The sequence below is a fragment of the Macaca fascicularis genome, chromosome 5 (genome assembly GCF_037993035.2).
Source record: "Macaca fascicularis isolate 582-1 chromosome 5, T2T-MFA8v1.1".
NCBI classification, from domain to species: domain Eukaryota; kingdom Metazoa; phylum Chordata; class Mammalia; order Primates; family Cercopithecidae; genus Macaca; species Macaca fascicularis.
The window spans coordinates 9,632,989-9,646,109 of record NC_088379.1 but is presented as its reverse complement, the minus strand read 5'-3'; the positions used below and the strand labels follow the sequence as shown (position 1 = coordinate 9,646,109).

The 13,121-nt window shown below is 41.6% G+C and overlaps 1 long non-coding RNA gene across 1 annotated transcript in view; it reads left to right on the top strand.

The window, feature by feature from the left end:
• Positions 1-793: 793 nt before the first annotated feature.
• LOC135970880 (uncharacterized) overlaps positions 794-13,121 on the top strand; it is a 56,327-nt gene continuing 43,999 nt past the window's right edge. The window contains exon 1 of the long non-coding RNA XR_010586747.2: positions 794-3,532. This is a non-coding gene — a long non-coding RNA (uncharacterized lncRNA). The remainder of the gene's footprint in view (positions 3,533-13,121) is intronic.

Genomic DNA, 13,121 nt, shown 5'->3' with positions numbered 1-13,121 from the left:
ATGGAAAGGCTTCCCATAGTGGATATTATAAAGATACAGTAATGGCAGTAATGGCCTTAGCTATTCTTGATTCTTTGCTCTTCCATATGCATTTTTATTATTATTATTAGTTTTAGACAGAGTTTCACTCTGTCTCCCAGGTTGGAATGCAGTGGTGCAATCTTGGCTCACTGCAACCTCTGCCCCTCGGGTTCAAGCAATTCTCCTGCCTCGGCCTCTGGAGTAGCTGGGATTGCAGGCGCTTGCCACCACACCCAGCTAATTTTTGTGTTTTTAGTGGAGACGGGGTTTCACCATATTGGCCAGGCTGGTCTCGAACTCGACCTCAAGTGATCTGCCTGTCTTGGCCTCCCAAAGCGCTGGGATTACAGGTGTGAGCCACCACACCCAGCCCATATGCATTATAAAATGCTTGTCAAACCCTGCTGAGATTTTTATTGGAATAGCATTGACATTTTAGTTGCATTTGAGGAAAATCGTCATCAATGGGAAAGTGCTATCACCATTTAGTCTGGTAAATGTAATAGAAATAAAGTTGTGCCGGACCAATTACATTTCACAATTTATTTCCTGTATTTTGGGGAAAAGATCTCATTTTCAATAAAAATGAAAACCAAGCAGGCACAGTGGTTCATGCCTGTAATGCCAGCACTTTGAGAGGCCTAGGCGGGCAGATCACCTGAGGTCGGGAGTTCAAGACCAGCCTGACCAATATGGAGAAACCCCGTCTCTACTAAAAATACAAAAAAATTACCCGGGAGTGGTAGCACGTCCCTGTAATCCCAGCTACTCAGGAGGCTGAGGCAGAATCGTTTGAACCCTGGAGGTGGAGGTGGAGGTTGTGGTGAGCTGAGATCGCATCACTGCACTCCAGCCTGGGCAACAAGAGCAAAAACTCCATCTCCCCGACCCCCACGAAAAAGAAAAACCCCACAGATTGCAAAATCGAAGCCATGAAGAAGAAAGTTATATGATTTGCAAATAAGAGAGGTCAACATTTCCAAGTGTAAATTCATTATTTAAAAAAAAAAATCAATCAGGTGTCTATGCATGAGAAATAGAAACAGCTCTAGTAGGAATATTTCTATCACTTCTTCTCTTGGGACACTTTAAGAAAAGCCCTAACCAAAGTAATATGAAATAAAAAATAAACATGGGGGTACCCCTGTATTTTCTAGGTAGACAAAAGATTAGGGCTTAAAAGAAATCAATATTGCAAGAGACAAAAGGGTCCTTAGAGTTTTGCCATTTCATTTAAGCATAATTTTTGTCATAGGTTTTTGGAAGATGCTCAGCTTAAGGCAATTCCTTTATTCCCAAATTGTTTGATTTTTTTCGTAAAATTTTAACATTATGTGAATTGTTTCTTTTAAAAGAGTTACTTTTGTCTCTTTTAAAAATACCTGAATAGATTTTTCTTATATTTCTCCTTATATTCCTGGAATGAACCCTACCTTGTCAAGATCTATATGTATAGATGATACTGCTAAGTTTGCGGATCTTATAGAAATCTTTATGTAAGTGATATTGCTCTATAATTTCCCTTTTCAGTATGTCCTTACAGTGTTTCATTATCAAGATGATACTACTCTCATTGAGTGAGTTGGGCCACTTTCTGTATTTCTCTGTTTGATGTAAATTGTTTCAGAAAATAGAAATTAACTGCTCCTTGAAGTGGTAAGCCATCTCACCAATGGAAACATCTTGGGTAGGTGTCTTTAACAGAGAAGGAGAAACATGAACGGGGTCAGGAAGGAGGGTTTGGAAAGTCTGAAATTCCGATTTGATTGCTATACTGATATTTTTTCAGGTTTTCTATTTTTAATTTTTCTACTCTATTCAGTTCACTATCACTAGATACATATAAATAACAGTCATGTTCTTTTGGCATATAAATGCAAGTCAGATGATGCACCTTTTATTATTGTGTGGGACACACAGATTTATATGCCATTACCTTAGCCTCCTGCTCCAGCTGCAGTAACAAAATACCATAGACTGGGTAGCTCATAACAGAAATTTAAGACTGGAAAGTCTAAAATCAAGTCGTAGGCAGATTCAGTGTCTAGTGAGGGCCCACTTCCTGGTTCATAGAAGGCACCTTCTCACTGAGTTCTCACGTGGTAGAAGGAATGAATGAGCTCTCTAAAGTCTTTTTTTTTTTTTTTGAGATGGAGTTTCGCTCTTTTTGCCCAGGCTGGAGTGCAATGGCACGATCTCAGCTCACCACAACCTCCACCTCCTGGGTTCAAGCAATTCTCCTGCCTCAGCCTCCCGAGTAGCTGGGATTACAGGCATGTGCCACCATGCCTGGCTAATTTTGTATTTTTAGTAGAGACGGGGTTTCTCCATGTTGGTCAGGCTGGTCTTGAACTCCCAACCTCAGGTGATCCACCTGCCTTGGCCTCCCAAAGTGCTGGGATTACAGGAGTGAGCCACTGAGCCCGGCCTTCTCTAAAGTCTTTATAAGGACACTAATCCCATTCATGAGGGCTTTACCCTCATGATTTAATCACTGCCCGGAGGTATCCTGTTAATATCATCACACTGGAGATTAGGTTTCAACATACACATTTTGAAAGGACACAAACATTCAGACCACAGCAGCCATTGTGTGCAAACCTACATCCTCCATCTGTTATATGAGTTGTATATTATATAGGTTGTAAAGTGAAATGTTTGGGTAGGTATGTGTTAACACTGTTCCAAAAATGTTTTATTCAGTTAATGAATGCAGCTCATGAAATCTCTGAAAGCATGGTTTCCATCACCCTAACTGTGCTTAGAAACATGTCCTTATGTAAAAAAGATGGCTAGAAAGCAAATGGTGCTTGTCATAGAATGCACCTTGACCAAGTTGCAAAGAACAGTATCTGCTGCTGCTATTGCTAAACCTTACAAGTCTTCAAATATTCCTCAGAGCATTGTACAATAGGCTTTTTACAATGAATGGTCAAAGAGCTGCCTGATATCAACACTGAGCCCATATTAGTCAAAATAATATAACAAAACTGAAATTTGAAGTGCATTAAATACAGCAAAGGTTTATGCATCCCCATGTGAAGTCCACTTCAGGTTGGACAGCACTCCTGCCAACCTTACCTTGGGGGCCACATGCTTCAGATGGCAGAATACAAAACAGGGAAGATAGGGTAGGAGAAAGGAACACTGATTCTTTAATGCCTTAGCCAGGAGGTGACATATGCAATGCCCCCAACATTCTATTAGCTGAATTTAGTTCAACAGTTTCAACTATCTGCAAGGGAAATCAGGAAATGCAGGGGAGCATGGGGAATATTTGCTAAATAACTTGCCACATTAACTGTCTGACTTTGCGCAAGTAACTTAGCCTCCCTGTGCCCCAATGCATGTAGTATTAGCTCTAATTTTATAGCTAAAACTAGCATATTTTGTATCTTGCAGATTATAAGAATTCAAACACTCAACATGGTATCTCAGTGTTGATTCAATAAGCACTTACTAATCGATTGACATCTTTTCTGGAGCAGGCACAGACCATCTTGATGTAACAGTGAGTATACTAGCAAGATCCTTGTCCTCATGTTGCCTAGAATTTGTTACTCAAAGTATGGTCCTTGGTCTGATAGCATTAGCATTACCTGATATCTTGGAAGAACTATAGAATTTCTGGCCCCATCCCAACCTCCTGGATCACAATCTGCAGATGCCTGGATGGCTTGCATGGAAATGAGAGTGTGAGAAAAACTGACTAGAACACTGCTCCTTCATTTCTCCCATTCATCTAGTGAAATGTTTTCTTTCTCAAGAGCACCTGTCCTGATTACCTCACCAACTCCACCCCCATCTCACAGTCAGGGATTAGATGTTGCCATGACATTGCTATTGCTCTTAGAAAATGAAAGGAATTATAAAGTGCTTATGGTCCAGTGGGGAAGACAGACAGCATCTTTATGTTATTAGGGGAAGCAGTGCCATAGGCAATAATTAGTGGTAATGTGAACCAGAGGTGTAGGGGCAAGGGGTAAGCAGGGAGGAAGAAATAAGGGACTGAAAGACAGTGTCCTCTTACTGTGCACACTGGACAGGACGCTGAAATCCAGGGTTGAAGGAAAGTGAACCAAGATGCTGTTGCTGTTCAGTTCAATTAAGAATTTTTTCAGCACTGATCTCTCCAAAGTTGAATACCTGCTTGCTATGGCTTTTTGTTGCTAGTTTACTGTATTGCTGGGACTGAGAGCAAGACTTCCCAGGGCCTTGTGCATAATAAGCCTGTGATTTAAAGTCTCAGCAGAGTTTGAGAAGCACCCACTTATTGTGCATGCAATGACTAAGAATCCCATTAAAAGGCAGATTCTGAGTCAGTGTGTCTGAAGATGCCGATGCCGCTATTCCAGGGACCACATTTGCAAATCCTCAAGTTCTCTTTTATAAAAACAGAGTAAGCAACAGCTTTTGGGGAAAGTAGCTAGCTTACAGCCTTGCTACTACTTTTTACATATTTCTACGAAAATGCCATGAAAAATTTCTTGCTAATTTTTACATATTTCTATGAACTGACCTAAAAAGCAAAATAAATTTCCAAGTCTTCTCTTAAACACTAGACAGTAAATAGTGAATCAGATTATAGGGTAGTCTGCCCATCAGCATCTCAGCAACTCAGACAAGGCTGATCCTGAGACAGCTATACCTCACCTCTCTACAGCCCTCCTCTCCAATGCCATCTTCGAGGATTTGGGCCTTTAAAGCTCTTAAGGTAGTTTGAGCCATGGACATCTATCACCTCTATCAACTAGGAATTCTGAATAATACTTTATAATGAACTCCTATAACTAGCCATTGTGTGGGTGGGCCCCTGGAGAGCTCTAAGCTGGTCCCATGGTTTAAAAATCACTTGGGAGAATGGCCAGGTGCTTCAGGGCTAAGCAGGTGGCACTAGGGTCCCCAACCCTCACCCACACCCCAGCCAGAACAGCTCCAATTTTACCTGTTATTGCTGTGGCTATTGTTGTTTTTAATTTGTCTGCGAATGTTTTGAGGAAAAGAAGCAATTTGATCCTTTGATAAACTCCTAATTTAGCCTATCATCTTACCCCAGTTAGAATGACTATTATCAAAAAGGCAAAAAATAACAGATGGTGGCAAGGATGCAGAGAAAAGGGAGTTCATACACTGTTGGTGGGAATGTAAATTCATTCGGTCATTACGGAAAACATTACAGAGATTTTTCAAGAAACTGAAAATAGAACTACCATACAATCTAGCAATCTCATTACTGGGTATTTTTTCAAAGGAAAGGAAATTAGTATAGGAAAGGGATACCTGCACCCCTATGTTTATTGCAGCACTATTTACAATAGCAAAGCTAAGAATCAACCTAAACATCCATCAATGGATGAGTGGACAAAGAAAACGTGGTGTATATATACACAATGAATAGTATTCAGCCATAAAAAGAATGCAATCCTGACATTTGCAGCAACATGGATGGAACTGCAGGTCATTATAAGTGAAATAATCCAAGCAAAGGAAAATATCACATGTTCTCAGTCATATGTGAGAACAAAAACAGCCAATCTCATAAAGGTAGAGAGAACAGTGATGGTCACCAGAGGCTGGGAAGGGTATGTGTGTGAAGCAGGTGGGTGGGGATGGGGAATGAAGAGAGATTGGTTAGTTGGTACAAACAGATGGAAGGAATGCATTCTAATGTTTGATAGTAGAGTAGGATGACTTTAGTTGTTGATGTATTGTACATTTTAAAATAGGTAGAAGGGGCTGGGCATGGTGGCTCACGCCTGTAATCCCAGCACTTTGGGAGGCCGAGTCAGGTGGATCACTTGAGGTCAGGAGTTTGAGACCAGCCTGGCCAGCATGGTGCAAACCCGTATCTACAAAAAATACAAAAAAATTAGCCAGGCATGGTGGCACATGCCTGTAGTACCAGCTACCTGGGAGGCTGAGGCAGCAGAATCGCTCGAACCCAGGAGGCAGAGATGGCAGTGAGCCAAGATCGCGCCACTGCATTCCAGCCTGGGAGACAGAACAAGACTCCGTCTCAAAAACAAACAAACAAACAAAAAAACCCAGGCATGGTGGTGCATGCCTGTAATCCCAGCTACTCAGAAGGCTGAGGCAGAAGAATCACTTGAACCTGGCAGGCGGAGGTTGCAGTGAGCCGAGATCATGCCATTGCACTCCAGCCTGGGGAACAAGGAACTCTCTCTCAAAAAAATAATTTTTTGGGCCGGGCGCGGTGGCTCAAGCCTGTAATCCCAGCACTTTGGGAGGCCGAGACGGGCGGATCACGAGGTCAGGAGATCGAGACCATCCTGGCTAACCCGGTGAAACCCCGTCTCTACTAAAAAAAATACAAAAAACTAGCCAGGCGAGGTGGCGGGCGCCTGTAATCCCAGCTACTCGGGAGGCTGAGGCAGGAGAATGGCGTAAACCCGGGAGGCGGAGCTTGCAGTGAGCTGAGATCCGGCCACTGCATTCCAGCCTGGGAGACAGAGCGAGACTCCGTCTCAAAAAAAAAAAAAAAATTTTTATATATATGATTTATATATATTACATATATATATATGACAGGACTTGAAATGGTCCCAACAGATAGAACTGGTAAACACTCAAGGTGGTAGATACCCTAACTACCTTCACTTGCTCATTACACACTGTGTGCATGTAACAAAACATCACATGTACCCTATAAATATGTACAAATATGTATCAAAAAAACTTTTAAAAAATTAAAAAATACTTCATGAGTCACTTCATTTCATCTAGTCTCAATATTATATAAATCCCTGTCTTTTAAAGGATTATGTATTATATTTAGCAGGAAATAGTGTTCTTCTTTCCAGTCTATATTTCGGTAGAAATTTCACTAGGAAAGCCATAAAAAAAATCATGATTTAGAACTCAGGTTTCTCAAATAAAATGAGATCATTATTGTCAGTTGTATTTGCTAGTAGTTTACACAAATGCTTTCTAAAACTGGAAGTTATCCATATATTCAACGGCAGTAAGGACTAAGACTTGTAAGAAAGCTAAAAATAAATAGCCATAATAAATATTTAAATGAAGCAATTTTTAAAAGCAAAATAAATTTTTAACCTGTAGAATGTGGTAGAGTAGATCATAATAATAATGCTGTTTATTATTACTATCATTATTACTACCATCAAGTAGAGCTGGAAGGAACCCTATCTCAGTCCATCTAAACCAGATTCTCAAGTGAGCTTTCTTCTGTCTCGGCCCTAAACTGGCAGACAAGATCCCATTTGCTGGCACACCTAGAGAACTATGGGCCATATGGCCTGAGCACACACAGGAAAAGCCCTCTCTGCAGCCAGGCACACAGAGTCAGGCACCAATAGAAGAGAGCTCAGAAGGAGCTCTCTTCCATGCTCACTTCCTTCTCCCAGAGGCAGTAATTGCATGTCATTCCATTTCTAGTGGAGAAGAATGAGTGGGGAGGGGCACAGGTAGTGTGTCTCTGGGTGTCATCCTAGTGGAAGACCCATCGTGGCAACCACTGAAGTTCTCATGGCAACCACTGAGTTTTTCCACAATGCTGGATATGTTCTGCTTGTCCCTTCACCACCCTGCTTATGTCCAGAGAGGCTGAACTCTATGGACTGAAGTATAAGGGCTCCCTTAATCTCTGGCTTCTGTTTGGGTTTGAAGATCAGAAGGTGGCAGATTCAAAAGGTCAGGGTATATGTATATCTCCAGTTTCCCCATTGCCAAGATCTCCTTCGGAAGTACTTATATTTCTCTACCTAAGACCATAGGCAGGGGCAGAACTAGTTTTCTGAGGTGAGGTGGACATTTGCACAAATTTTGGACCCTCCTTTAAATAATAAAAAATTGGCTGTGTGCAGTGGCTCACTCCTGTAATCTCAGCATTTTGGGAGGCTGTAGTGGGTGGATTTCTTAAGCTCAGGAATTCAAGATCAGCCTGGGCAACATAGTTAAAACCTTGTTTCTACAAAAAAAAAAAAAAAAAAAAAAATATATATATATATATATTTATATATATATATATATATTTATATATATATATAAAATTAGCAGGGCATGGTGGTGCACGCCTGTGGTCCCACCTACTCAGGAGGCTGAGGTAGGAGGATTGTTTGAACCCAGGAGGTGGAGTCTGCAGTGAGCTGTGATGGTGCCACTGTACTCCAGCCTGGGTGACAGAGCAAGAACCTGCCTCAAAAATAATAATAATATGGGCTGGCAAGATGACCGAATAGGAACAGCTCCAGTCTGCAGCTCCCAGGGAGATCAATGCAGAAGACAGGTGATTTGTGCATTTCCAACTGAGGTACCTGGCTTTCCTTACTGGGACTGGTTAGACAGTGGGTGCAGCCCACAGAGGGCAAGCCGAAGCAGGGTGGGGCGTCACCTCACCTGGGAAGCACGAGGGGTCAGGGAACTCTCGCCTAGCCAAGGGAAGCTGTGAGAGACTGTGCTGTGAGGAACAGTACACTCTGGCCCAGATACTACGCTTTTCCCATGGTCTTCACAAGCTGCAGCCCAGGAGATTCCCTTGGGTGCCTACGTCACCAGGGCCCTGGGTTTCAAGCACAAAACTGGGCATCATTTGGGCAGACACCGAGCTAGCTGCAGGAGATTTTTTTCATACCCCAGTGGTGTCTAGAATGCCAGCGAGACAGAACCATTCACTCGCCTGGAAAGGAGGCTGAAGCCAGGGAGTCAAGTGGTCTAGCTCAGTGCATCCCACCCCACAGAGCCCAGCAAGCTAAGATCCACTGACTTGAAATTCTTGCTGCCAGCACAGCAGTCTGAAGTCGATCTGGGACACTCCAGCTTGGTTGGGGGAGGGGCATCCGCCATTACTGAGGCTTGAGTAGGTGGTTTTCCCCCTCACAGTGTAAACAAAGCCACTGGGAAGTTCAAACTGGGAGGAGCCCACAGCAGCTCAGCAAAGCCACTGTACCCAGACTGCCTCTCTACATTCCTCCTCTCTGGGCAGGGCATCTCTGAAAGAAAGGCAGCAGTCCCAGTCAGGGGCTTATAGATAAAACTCCCATCTCCCTGAGACAGAGCACCTGGGGGAAGGGGTGACTGTGAGCGCAGCTTCAGCAAACTTAAACATTCCTGCCTGCCAGCTCTGAAGAGAGCAGAGGATCTCCCAGCACAGTGCTTGAGCTCTGCTAAGGGACAGACTGCCTCCTCAAGTGGTTCCCTGACCCCTGTGCCTCCTGACTGGGAGATACCTCCCAGTCAGCGAGGTGGCATCTGGGGTGCCCCTCTGGGATGAAGCTTCCAGAGGAAGGAACAGGTAGCAATCTTTGCTGTTCTACAGCCTCTGCTGGTGATACCCAGGTAAACAGGGTCTGCAGCAGACCTCCAGCAAACTCCAGCAGACCTGCAGCAGAGGGGCCTGACTGATAGAAGGAAAGCTAACAGAAAGGAATGGCATCAACATCAACAAAAAGGACATCCACACATAAACCCCATCTGAAGGTCACCAACATCAAAGACCAAACATAGATAAATCCACGAAGATGAGGAAAAACCAGCACAAAAAGCTTGAAAATTCCAAAAACCAGAACACCTCTTCTCCTCCAAAGGACACAACTCCTTGCCAGCAAGGGAACAAAACTGGATGGAGGATGAGTTTGATGAAGTGACAGAAGTAGGCTTCAGAAGGTGAGTAATAACAGACTCCTCTGAGCTAAAGAAACATGTTTCTAACCCAATGCAAGGAAGCTAACAACCTTGAAAAAAAGGTTAGAGGAATTGCTAACTAGAATAACCAGTGCAGAGAAGACCTGTAGAGATGACCTGATGGAGCTGAAAAATACGAGAACTTCGTGACGCATACACAAGTATCAAAAGCCGAATCAATCAAGCAGAAGAAAGGATATCAGATATTGAAGATCAACTTAATGAAATAAAGTGTGAAGACAAGATTAGAGAAAAATGAATGCAAAGGAATGAACAAAACCTCCAAGAAATATGGGACTATATGAAAAGACCAAACCTATTTTTGATTGGTGTACCTGAAAGTGACAGGGAGAATGTAACCAAGTTGAAAAACACCCTTCAGGAGAGCTTCCCCAACCTAGCAAGACAGGCCAACATTCAAATTCAGGAAATACAAAGAACATCATAAAGATGCTTCTCGAGAAGAGCAACCCCAAGACATACGATCTTCAGATTCACCAAGGTTGAAATGAAGGAAAAAATGTTAAGGGCAGCCAGAGAGAAAGGTTGGATTTCCCACAAAGGGAAGCCCATCAGACTAACAGCAGATCTCTCTGCAGAAACCTTACAAGCCAGAAGAGAGTGGGGACCAATATTCAACATTCTTAAAGAATTCTCAACCCAGAATTTCATATCCAGCCAAACTAACCTTCATAAGCAAAGGAGAAATAAAATCCTTTACAGATAAGCAAATGCTGAGAGATTTTGTTACCACCAAACCTGCCTTACAAGAGCCCCTGAATGAAGTACTACATATGGAAAGGAAAAACCAGTAACAGCCACTGCAAAAACATACCAAATTGTAAAGACCATTGACACTATGAAGAAACTGCATCAACTAATGGGTAAAATAACCAGCTAGCATCATAATGACAGGATCAAATTCACACATAACAATATTAGCCTTAAATGTAAATAGGTTAAATGCCCCAATTAAAAGATGCAGACTGGCAAATTAGATAGAGTCAAGACCCATCAGTGTGCTGTATTCAGGAGACCCATCTCACGTGCAAAGACACACATAGGCTCAAAATAAAGGGATGGAGGAATATTTACCAAGCAAAGGGAAAACAAAAACAAACAAACAAACAAAACAGGGTTTGTAATCCTAGTCTCTGATAAAACAGACTTTAAACTAACAAAGATCAAAAAAGACAAAGAAGGGCATTACATAATGGTAAAGGGATCAATGCAACAAGAAGAGCTAACTATCCTCAATATATATTCACCCAATAAAGGAGCACCCAGATTCATAAAGTTCTTAGAGACCTACAAAGAGACTTAGACTCCCACACAATAATAGTGGGAGACTTTAACACCCCACTGTCAATATTAGACAGATCAACGAGACAGAAAATTAACAAGGATATTCAGGACTTGAACTCAGCTCTGGACCAAGTGGACCTAATAAACTTCTACAGAACTCTCCACCCCAAATCAACAGTATATACATTCTTCTCAGCACCACATCACACTTATTGTAAAATTGACCACATAATTGGATGTAAAACACTCAGCAGATGCGAAAGAACAGAAATCATAAACAGTCTCTCAGACCACAGTGCAATCAAATTAGAACTCAGGATTAAGAAACTCACTCAAAACTGCACAACTACATGGAAACTGAACAACCTACTCCTGAATACTGGGTACATAATGCAATGAAGGCAGAAATAAATAAGTTCTTTGAAATCAATGAGAACAAAGACAAAGTGCCAGAATCTCTGGGACACAGCAAAGGCAATATTTAGAGGGAAATTTATAGCACTAAATGCCCACAGGACAAAGCAGGATATAGCTAAAATTGACACCCTAACATCACAATTAAAAGAACTAGAGAAGCAAGAGCAAATGCATTCAAAAGCTAGCAGAAGACAAGAAATAACTAAGATCAGAGCAGAACTGAAGGAGATAGAGAAACGAAAAACCTTTCAAAAAATCAATGAATCCAGGAGCTAGTTTTCTGAAGATTAACAAAACAGATAGACCACTAGCCAGACTAATAAAGAAGAAAAGAGAGAAGAATCAAATAGATACAAGAGAAAATGATAAAGGGGACATCACAACTAATCCCACAGAAATACAAACTACCATCAGAGAATACTATAAACACCTCTATGCAAATAAACTAGAAAATCTAGAAGAAATGGGTAAATTCCTGGACACATTCACCCTCCCAGGACTAAACCAGGCAGAAGTCGAATCCCTGAATAGACCAACAACAAGTTCTGAAATTGAGGCAGAAATGAATAGCCTACCAACCAAAAAAAAGCCCAGGACCAGATGGATTCACAGCCGAATTCTACCAGAGGTACAAAGAGGAGCTGGTATCATTCCTTCTGAAACTATTTCAAACAATACAAAAAGAGGGACTCCTCCCTAACTCATTTTATGAGGCATTATCTTGATACCAAAACATGGCAGAGACACAACAAAAAAAGAAAATTTCAGGCCAATATCCCTGATGAACAAAATCCTCAATAAAATACCGGCAAACCAAATCCAGCAGCGCATCAAAAAGCTTAGCCACCATGATCAAGTAGGCTTCATTCCTGGGATGCAAGGCTGGTTCAACATATGCAAATCAATCATCATAATGCATCACATAAACAGAACCAGTGACAAAAACCACATGATTATCTCAATAGATGCAGAAAAGGCCTTCAATAAAATTCAACACCACTTCATGCTAAAAACTCTCAATAAACTAGGTATTGATGGAACATATCTAAAAATAATAAGAGCTATTTATGACAAACTCACAGCCAATATCATACTGAGTGGGCAAAAGCTAGAAGCATTTCCTTTGAAAACCAACACAAGACAAGTATGCCCTCTCTTACCACTCCTATTCAACACAGTATTGCAAGTTCTGACCAGGGCAATCAGGCAAGAGAAACAAATAAAGGGTATTCAAATAAGAAGAGAGGAAGTCAAATTGTTTCTGTTTGCAGATGACATGATTGTATATTTAGAAAACCCCATTGTCTCAGCCCAAAATATCCTTAAGCTGATAAGCAATTTCAGCACAGTCTCAGGATACAAAATCAGTGTGCAAAAATCACAAGCATTCCTATATACCAATAATAGAGAGCCAAATCATGAGTGAACTCCCATTCACAATTGCTACAAAGAGAATAAAATACCTAGGAATACAATTTACAAGGGATGTGAAGGACCTCTTCAAGGAGAAGGACAAACCACTGCTCAAGGAAATGAGAGAGGACACAAATGGAAAACTATTCCACATTCATGGATAGGAAGAATCAATATCATGAAAATGGCCATACTGCTAAAATTAATTTATAGATTCAATGCTATCCCCATCAAGCTACTATTTACTTTCTTCACAGAATTAGAAAAAAACTACTTTAAATTTCATTTGGAACCAAAAAAAGAGC